Source organism: Sapajus apella, unplaced genomic scaffold (assembly GCF_009761245.1).
Source record: "Sapajus apella isolate SASKATOON/1434 unplaced genomic scaffold, GSC_monkey_1.0 scaffold48, whole genome shotgun sequence".
Taxonomy (NCBI): domain Eukaryota; kingdom Metazoa; phylum Chordata; class Mammalia; order Primates; family Cebidae; genus Sapajus; species Sapajus apella.
The window spans coordinates 5,834,693-5,845,031 of record NW_022436988.1 but is presented as its reverse complement, the minus strand read 5'-3'; the positions used below and the strand labels follow the sequence as shown (position 1 = coordinate 5,845,031).

The 10,339-nt window shown below is 47.4% G+C and overlaps 1 long non-coding RNA gene across 1 annotated transcript; it reads left to right on the top strand.

The window, feature by feature from the left end:
- The first annotated feature begins 267 nt into the window (after positions 1 to 267).
- Positions 268 to 9,433, top strand: LOC116525596. The gene is made up of 3 exons (XR_004257742.1): positions 268 to 381; positions 9,084 to 9,222; positions 9,398 to 9,433. It is a non-coding gene; the product is annotated as an uncharacterized LOC116525596 (long non-coding RNA).
- The last annotated feature ends 906 nt before the right edge of the window (positions 9,434 to 10,339 follow it).

The following is a 10,339-nucleotide window of genomic DNA, read 5'->3' as shown; positions in this document are numbered from 1 at the left end:
GTAATCCCAGCACTTTGGGAGGCCTAGGTGGGTGGATCATGAGGTCAGAATTTCAAGATCAGCTTGGCCAACATGGTGAAACCATGTCTCTACTAAAGACAGGGTTTCTCCTAAGCGTTGCAGTGAGCCGAGATGGTGCCGTTGTACTCCAGAGAAAAGAGTCTCGTTCATGTAGCTTCAAACTAATGAAAAACGTAAAAATATTTAAAAGTATTTTCAGTACAAAAAATCTATTATGTATTTCTGTTCTATGTTATGCCGGTTAATGAAGACAGATGAAAAGGAGAGAGGGAGACAGAGATTGAGAAAGTCCAAGAAAACAGGAAGAGAAGTGAGACAGAGGAGGCCACAGACCACGTCAGAAGATCCCGCCCGCAGCAGGTAGCAGAATCAGTCGTGACCTCCTCGCCCGCCGAGGGGCTCAGGGATTCCCCGTGACTTAAAGGTACCCTCCTTGACTTTCTTGCTGACGACAATGTAGCCTGCTCCACAGGGGCAATCTAGAGGTTTCCCACGTGCTGAGCTGGTTTTCAAGCTTCATTTGGGGCTTGCTGACACGATCACAGACACCTGGAAGTCCCTTTGAGAAAGGAGCTATGCTGGCTGGTTTTAGCCCACAGTCTCTGAACACGATTTGGTATTGACTATGTGTCTATCTGTCTGTCTATCTGTCTATCTGTCTATCTATCTATCTATCTGTCTGTCTATCTATCATCTACCTATCTATTTAAAAACAGGATGGGGTCTCACTATGTTGCCCAGGCTGGTCTCAAACTCCTGGACTCCAGTGATCCTCCTGCCTCTGTCTCCCAAAGTGTTAGAAGTACAGGTGTGAGCCACCACCCCCAGCTGGTGTAAATGTTTGTGTCAGTTTTCAGCCCCCTGTTCCATGTCCCGCCATACACATGCACACACACGCGCGTGCGCGCGCGCGCACACACACACACACACACACACACACACACACACAGATTTACATTCTCCCCATCTGAGTGGCTTTCCTCCAACTGGGTGAGTGTGCAGTGGTGCCATATAAATGTGCTCAATAAAGCTCATGGTGATGACGCAGCTCGGCGTTGTCTAAGCTCCCCCACTGTCCTCATCTGGAGTCCTGAGTTTCTGTGTTAAAGGTGGTTGTCATAACCCAAGCCCATTAGGCAGGAAGGCCTTGCTCCTGACCTGGGTGCAGTGCATCTCCTCTAGACGGGTGGGAGGCAGCAGCGCCATGCTTTGTGTAGGTCCTTCCCACAGGCAACCAAAACAGAGGGCCAGAGGGATGGGACCCCAGCATAGAGGATGAATGTTTAGGCCGGGTGTGGTGGCTCAGGCCTGTAATCCCAGCACTTTGGGAGCGGAGGCAGGCAAACCGCTTGCGGGTCAGGAGTTAGAGAACAGCCTGGGCAGGATGGCAAAACCCTGTCTCTACCAAAAATACAAAAATATTAGCCAGTCATGGTGGTGCATGCCTGTAGTCCCAGCCACTCAGGAGGCCCAGGCAGGAGGATCACTTGAACCTGGGAGGCAGAGATTGCAGTGAGCCGAGATCCCACCACTGTACTCCAGCATGGCCGACAGAGCCACACTCTGTCTCAAAAAAACACAAAGAAAAGAAAAAAGGAACAGATGACATGTAGATATACATTCATCTCCATCTAAAAAAAAAAAAAAAAGGTGAATGTATATCTACATGTCATCATGTCACCTGTTTCTTATTTCTTTTGAGACAAGAGTGTCACTGTGTTGCCCAGGCTGGAGTGGCATGATCTCTGCCCACTGCAACATCTGCCTCCCGCCTCAGCCTCCCACGTAGCTGGAATTACAGGTGTGTGCCACCACGCCCAGCTACTTTTTGTATCAGTTTCACCATGTTGGCCAGGCTGGTCTGAAACTCCTGACCTCAGGTGATCCTGCCCCTCGGCCTCCCAAAGTGCTGGGATTACTGGCGTGACTTTGTTTTTGAGATGGAGTCTCATATAACCCAGGCTGGAGTGCGGTGGCACAATCTCGGCTCACTGCAACCTGTGCCTCCCAGGTTCAAGGGATTCTCCTGCCTCGGCCTCCCAAGTAGCTGCGATTACAGGCTCGTGCCACCATGCCTGGCTAATTTTTTGTATTTTTAGTAGAGGTGGGGTTTTCACCGCATTAACCAGGATGGTCTTGATCTCCTGACCTCATGATCTGCCCGCCTCGGCCTCTGAACGTGCTGGAATTACAGGCGTGAGCCACCGCACTCAGCCCATATCTACTCTTTTTTTTTTTTTTGAGACGGAGTTTCACTCATGTTACCCAGGCTGGAGTGCAATGGCGCGATCTCGGCTCACCGCAACCTCCGCCTCCTGGGTTCAGGCAATTCTCCTGCCTCAGCCTCCTGAGTAGCTGGGATTACAGGCACGCACCACCATGCCCAGCTAATTTTTTGTATTTTTAGTAGAGACGGGGTTTCACCATGTTGACCAGGATGGTCTCGATCTCTTGACCTCGTGATCCACCCTCCTCGGCCTCTCAAAGTGCTGGGATTACAGGCTTGAGCCACTGCGCCCGGCCTCCCATATCTACTCTTTTTACCATAGTTGCATCTCGTTTTTTCTTGTGGAGATGGTATCTCGTTATGTTCTCCAGGCCGGTCTCAAACTCCCAGCCTCACGTGATCCTCCTGCCTGGGCCTTCCAAAGTGCAGGGGTTATAGGCATGGGCCACAGAGTCCACCAGGTTACTCTTTGTTGTAAGGGTTAAAAGAGAGGGAACTTCATTAGCATGCTAACTGGAAATTTGAAACTGGCCTGCTTGGGAAATTCAGCTGCTGTTTCTCTCTCCTGATTTACTGGGAAGTCAGATAACAACTCAGTACTGGTTTGCTGAGCATGGGTGGGTCCATTTTTATTTTAGTCTGGTCTTCTGGGGCCTAAAGCAGGAGTTTAGTCCAAAACAAGGGGCTCCTATAATTTTTGTGTAACACTCTGAAAGAGAATGAACTGAAACTAACTGTTCAAAGGTATATTTTCTTTTCTTTCTTCTTCTTTTTTTTTTTGAGACAGAGTTTCACACTGTCGCCTGGGCTGAAGCACAGTGGCGCAATCTCGGTTCACTGCAACCTCCGCCTCCCCGGTTCAAGCGATTCTTCTGCCTCAGCCTCCCGAGTAGCTGGGATTACAGGCGCCCACCACTATATCCAGCTAATTTTTGTATTTTTAGTAGAGACAGGGTTTCACTGTGTTGACCAGACTGGTCTCGAGCTCCTGACCTTGCGTTCCGGCCTGCCTTGGCGTCCCAAAGTGCTGGGATTACAGGTATGAGCCACCACATGCGGCTAAAACTATATTTTCTCTTTGCTTTCTGTAGCTTTTATTGTTTAATGCTCGGTCTTGGAAGGATATACTGTTCCAGCTGCTCTAAAAGGAACAAAACGGTCCACCAGTACTTAGCATCTACTCACTTCCAGCCACCAGAGTCCCCAGCCTCATCACAGTTTAGCAGACTGGTGTTTTGGGTTTGTTTTTTTTTTGTTTTTTTTTTTTTGAGACAAAGTCACACTCTGTCGCCCAGGCTGGAGCACAGCAGCACGATCTTGGTTCACTGCAACCTCCGCCTCTCGGATTCAAGCAATTCTCCCGCCTCAGCCTCCCTAGTAGCTGGGACTGCAGGCACATGCCACCACACCTGGCTAATTTTTTGTATTTTTAGTAGAGGTGGGGTTTTACCATGTTAGCCAGGATGGTCTCGATCTCCTGACCTCGTGATCTACCCACCTCGGCCTCCCAAAATGCTGGGATTACAGGCGTGAGCCACTGCACCCAGCCAGTTTAACAAACTGTTAGCTGTTACATTAACTAAATGCATAAAATGCTGATATCCTCTTTTTTTGAAAACGGTGTCATAATTCATCATAATTTGTGGGCTTGCAAACATTTTCCTTGGAATCCAGTGGACTTCCCTGTGCTTTTTAATTCTGTGCTTTCTGTGCAAACAACACAATAGTTGGAACTGACTCCAGGCCAACTGCTTCCTTTTAACTTCTGTCATGTTACCCAGAAGAGAGGCGTGGAGTTGTTTACTTGGTTTTCATTGAGGAACATTCTTTGTCTTCCAAGGAACACATAAGAAGCATTCCGGTCTCAAAACACCAAGCTCTGAAAGGTGACTTTTCTGCTAGAGCAATTATGCCGGTTGACCAAGCTCCAGAGAGGAAACGCGTTCTTGGGTGCGGAGGGAGGAAGTGGCTTGCATTGTTGGACAACAAGCAAATGGTTGTTTCCAAGGGTCACTGTCCTCAGCCTCCCTTTAGAGAGCCTGGATCTTGCAGCCATCGGTTTTGGAAGTGGCTCTGGAAATAACCATTTGCCCTGGGTGATGATTGTTGATGAAAAGAGTTGAACTGTGCAAAATATTTGAAGAGATTTATTCTAAGCCAAATATGAGTGACCATGGCCAGAGACACAGCTCTCAGGAGGTCCTGAGAACATGTGCCCATGGTGGTCAGGGCGAAGCTTGGTTTATACATTTTAGAGAGGTATGAGACATCACTCAGATACATTTAAGAAATACACTGGGGCTTGGTGCAGTGGCTCACGCCTGTAATCCCAGCACTTTGAGAGGCCAAGGCAAGAGGAGCAGTTGAGGTCAAAAGTTTGAGACCAGCCTAGCCAACATGGTGAAACCCCATTTCCACTAAAACTACAAAAATTAGCCAGGTGTGGTGGCAGGTGCCTGTGATCCCAGCTACTCAGGAGGCTGAGGTGGGAAAATTGCTTGAACTTGAGAGGGAGAGGTTGCAATGAGCAGAGATCATGCCATTGCGCTCCAGCTTGGACAACAGAGCAAGACTCCATCTCAAAAAAAAAAAAAAAAAAAAAAAGACGGGACAGCTCAAAGTTGGGGGTTGGGATTCCAGACTGTAGGTGAACTTAAACATTTTTTAGTTGACGGTTGAGCTTGTCTAAAGACCTGGGATTGATAGAAAGGGAATGTTCAGGTTAAGATAAAAGATTGTGGAGAGTGGAGACCAAAGTTCTTTTGAAATCTTGTTTTATTTATTTATTTTTTTTTGATACAGAGTCTCACTCTGTCACCCAGGCTGGAGTACAGTGGCGCAAAAGCCACAGACACTCAATGCCAGCCTAAGAAAGTAGCCAGCAGCCAGAAGCTGGGAGGGGGGCTGTACCCTAAAAAGCCACAGGGGGTAGCTACCTAAGGCCGTGGGAGCCCACCTCTTGCATCACTGTGACCTGGATGTGAGACATGGAGTCATTTTGGAACTTTAACAATTTAAAGTTTAATAACTCTGATAATTGCCCTATTAGATTTTGGACTTGCATGGGGCCTGTAGCCCCTCAGTTTTGATCAATTTCTCCCATTTAGAGTGGGTGTATTTACCCAATGCCTGAACCTCCATTGTATGTAGGAAGTAATTAAGTTGCTTTCAGTTTTACAAGCTCATAGTCAGAAGGGACTTGCCTTGTCTCCGATGAGACTTTGGACTTGGACTTGTGGGTTAATGCTGGAATAAGCTAAGACTTTGGGAGAAAGGCACGACTGTGTTTTGAAAAGTGAGGACATGAGATTTGGGAGGGGCCAGGGCCAGAATGATATGGTTTGCCCATGTCCCCACCCAAATCTCATCTTGAATTATAGTTTCCATAATCCCCAACTGTCCTGGGAGGAATCCAGTGGGAGGTAATGAATCATGGGGGCGGTCACCCTCATGCTGTTCTTGTGATAGTGAATGAGTTCTCAGGCAGTCTGATGGTTTTAGAAGGGGTTTTTCACCCTTTGCTCGCTCAGCACTTCTCCATCCTTCTGCCCTGTGAAGAAGGAAGGTGCCTTTCTTCCCGTTTGCCTTCCGCCATGATTGTAAGTTTCCTGAGGCTTTCCCAGTCGTGCAGGACTGTGAGTCAATTAAACCTCTTTACTTATAAATTACCCAGTCTCAGGTATGACCTCATAGCAGCGTGAGAACTGACTAATACAGGGGGGCTATTATGTAGCCAGTCACAGGTAGATAATAAAAAGTTAGGAATGATAATTTCTAAATGGTAGGAATTCCCTTAATCTTTTTCTCTAATCTACATTTTCAGAAGTTTTCCCAGGAATACACATACTGCTTTTCAAATGAGAAGAATGAAATCTCAGTAATAGTCTATACTGATGACATCTTTATAATGTACATTGATCTACCTCTCAGGACAACCCTGAGAAGCTCATAGTGTTCCTGAACAATTAACAATTAAACAGATAAAAGTACTTAGGCAGCTGGCTGCAGTGGCTCATGCCTATAATCTCAGCACGGTGGCAGGCCAAGGTGGGCAAATCACAAGGTCAGGAGTTCCAGATCAGTCTCACTAACATGGTGAAACCCCGTCTCTACTAAAAATGCAGAAATTCCCCCGGGCACAGTGGCGCGCGCCTGTGGTCCCAGCTACTCAGGAGACTGAGGCAGGAGAATTGCTTGAACCCAGGAGGTAGAGATTGCAGTGAGCCAAGATGGTGCCATTGCACTCCAGCCTGGTTGACAAGAGGAAAACTCCATCTCAAAAAAAAAAAAAAAAAAGCCAGCACACACTTGAAACAAACCACTAAGTCCCAGTAGCATTTTCTGGAGGCTCCCAGCCATAGCAGGAACACAGGTCCCCTCTCAGTTCCTGATGGCGGAGCTGTTTTCTTGTTTTGCCTTTAGTCATTCACTTGAGAAAACGGCCCCTGTCCTGCTGCTGCCCGCCTCTGACCATGCACCAGTTACAAGTAAGCTGGTAAATGCAAACTTGGGTGTTTTATATAACTTGCGGTCCCTGCGTCTGCAGCTGTGTGTTTTGTTCAAAGCTCCAAGCCCTTCTGCTTTACCTTTTGGTGCTGAAGTTTGGGCAAGGGTGTTTTCTACAACAATTCCACTTGCTTCAGGCCCCTTTGGGGCTCAGCCCTTGCTCTTGGCTGCGGGTGAGAAGGGGTGGAGGTCTGGGGCCTTCAGTCTGGGTGGCGACTATTCTTCCCTGATGCTTCCCCCTCCAAGGGAAGGGGTATTTTAGACACTGACTACACTGTGAGTTGTTGAAACCAAAGCAGCGTGTTTTCCTGCTTTCAAAACACAGGATACAAATCACCATTTCCTAAGCAAAAAGGAACAAAATTAGCCCCAAGAGAGGTCGTGGGAGATGTTTTCCGAGTATCTCAGAATACTTGGCAGGATGAAGCAAGAAGACCTATATTTAAAATCCTCTTTATCAAGGCCTGTTTGAAGTCAGTTTATCGTCTGGTAAAGAAAAGAATACAGAAGTTTTGACTCTCCTTTTTTTTTTTTTGAGACTATAGAGTCTCACTCTCACCCAGGTGCGAGTGCATCGGCCCCGTCACGGCCCACTGCAGCCTCCAATTCCTGGACTCAGGTGATCCTCCTGCCTTGGCCCCGGAATAACTGGTACCACAGGTGCGCACCACCAGGTTCGGTGAATTTTTATTTTTATTTGTAGAGATGGGGTCTAGCTATGTTGTCCAGACTGATCTCAAACTCCTAGGCTCAAACATTCCTCCCGCCTCAGCCTCCCAAAGTGCTGGGATTATAGGCATGAGCCACCACACCTGGCTGACATACATTTTTTTTTGTTTTTTTGAGATGGGGTCTTGCTCTCTCACCTAGGCTGGAGTCAGTGGCATGATCTTGGCTCACTGCAACCTCCGCCTCCCGTGTTCAAGCGATTCTCCTGCCTCAGCCTCCCAAGTAGCTGAGACTACAGGCACCCGCCAGCACGCCCGGCTAATTTTTGTATTTTCAGTAGAGACAGGTTTCACCATGCTGGCCAGGCTGGTCGCGAACTCCTGACCTCGTGATCTGCCCGCCTCGGCCCCCTAAAGTGCTGGGATTACAGGTGTGAACCACAACACCTGGCCCCTGACATACATATTTTTAAATCCTGTAAAAATTCACATTGATTTAAACATTATGGGGGCTTTTGCTGTTGTAAGAAATTTGTGTGCCTGAGGAATCCCTAAATAAGGCAGACTGTTATGAGAACTTTAGTAATGATATGAGCAAAACCCGGAGCCAGAACCCAGAAGAAGGAGAAATTAATTCTGACCCTTAAATCTCAGTGTTACACAGAGGAAATGAACAAGGAAGGATGGTGTGGAACTGTGGAAGGCAGAGGTTGGGGAAAAAAAAAAAAACCTTCTGGTTGGAAGAGGCTCAAAGTAAAGTTCTGGAATGGGAACCCGGGAGGAGGCTTCTGCTCCTGTCTGAACAGACAGCCGTGTGATGGACCTGCTCTTTGGCCCTTGGCTCTTGGGGCAGAGTAAAACTGAAAGACTCATGTTTTTATCATTGATTGCATATTGTGTGGGGAACGCTCCCGTGTGAAGCCCCCCCAGCGTTGGGCCTCACTGTGCGTGAGCTTGATCCCGGACACAGTTTCCTGCTGGAGGCAGTCAAGCTATGGGGAAGCAGGAACGGAAAGAATAAGAATAATGTCAGCCTCTATTTCTATTTCTGACTACAGTGACCCCGGGTAATGGATGTGTGTGCTCTTTCGGTTCCTGTTGAGGAGTGGGTTTTATGACTCTGTTTACCAAGTTAAGTATAGCCTTTTGAGGACCAGATGATATTCCTATACTCAGATAAAGATTTATGGCTTAGCCTGTGACATTTCTAGATTGTTATCCTTGTGACCACGTGTTCTGTTAACAGTGATAGAGTGTATCACCTGCTTACCTTTTATGACTCGTGATTATGTACCCCCTCTGCTGACATTTGCTTTTTGCAACTTTCTGTGCTTTTTGCAACTTTCTGTTCCCTTTATTGTATAGCTTACATAATGTGCACTGACGCCAATCCTTATAATCTAAAGGTATATATTGGAACCCTGGACACAAATAAACTTGCTGCATAGGCATTGCCTATTCAGTCCTCCAGACCCCAGCTTTCTGTCTCTCTTATTTTCTGCGCACCCCCTCTTCCAGGCTGGGACCCTCTCGCTGGCCGAGACTCCCTGGCAGGCTCCCCGTCGCCCACAATATTGTGTCTTACAAGTCTCAGAAGTAGCACAGACATATTTGCTAAAAAGTCAGGGCTTTTGATTTGGAATTTGAAGGGACATTTTTAGCAGTAACAGGATATTGGAACAAACTTGGAATTTCATGAACTTTTCCACAACCCTCTTCCATGTCTGCAAGGAGCTACCCGACAGGATTGTCAGGGGTCACTGGGGCTGCAGAAGTCCCGTCTCATCTATTGCTGCAGAGGTGAGAATGGGCTGGGCCATGGGTGGGAGGATTTTTGGACCATGATTCCAGGGAGACACCCCATATTTACAAAATTAAATGGTAGGCATCCTCTTCATTTGCCATAATTGGCTATCTGGTGTTTGTTGAGTTCCATTTGCCCAACAGTTTTCCGTCTTTCTTTTTTTCCCTGCAGTAAATGCAACAGAAAGACGGGCATGGTGGCTCAGGCCTGTAATCTCAACACTTTGGGAGGCCGAGGCAGGAGGATCACGTGAGGTCAGGAGTTCGAGACCAGCCTGGCCAACATGGTGAAACCCCATCTCTACTAAAAATACAAAATTTAGCCAGGCATGGTGACACATGCCTGTGATCACGCCACTGCACTCCAGCCTGGGTGACAGAGCAAGACTGTGTCTCAAAAAAAGCAGAACAAAACAAAACAAAACAATGCAACTGAAGTAAGTTCTACACAGAGGCATCCTTGGGGTGCACGTAGAAACCCAATCAACATCTTTCCAAGAGATTGGTATGTTAAAAAGAGAACAATAAGCTATTCTCACAGGCCGAATGAATGTTTGACAGCCTAATCAATGTGCCCTAAAGCTTTAAGACAGGGCTGAGGAATTATAATGTAACTTCACAGATCAACCCTTAGATGAGAATTTTCCCCATGGAGTTGGCCTGTCACCAATGAATTGCTCAAGAAAATCCAGCCCTGCTAACCCTGGCCATCTCCTGCAGGAAGAAACATTTGGTGGAGCAGAGGGATAAGAAATTCTTTCATGGCCAGGCATGGAGACTAACGCCTGAAATCCCAGCACTTTGGGAGGCCAAGGTAGGCTTGGATCACCTGAGGTCAGGAGTTCAAGACCAGCCTGGCCAACCTGGTGAAACTCTGTCTCTACAAAAATGTAGAAATTAGCTGGGCCTGATGGTGGGTGCCTGTAATCCCAGCTACTCAGAAGGCTGAGGCCAGAGAATCACTTGAACCCAGGAGGTAGAGCTTGCGGTGAGCTGAGATTGCGCCATTGCACTCCAGCCTGAGCAACTAAGCAACAGTCCATGAAAGGAGAGGACAGAAGAGGAAAGGAGAGGAGAAAGGAAAGGAAAGGAAGAAGTCTTTCATGGCCCGGCA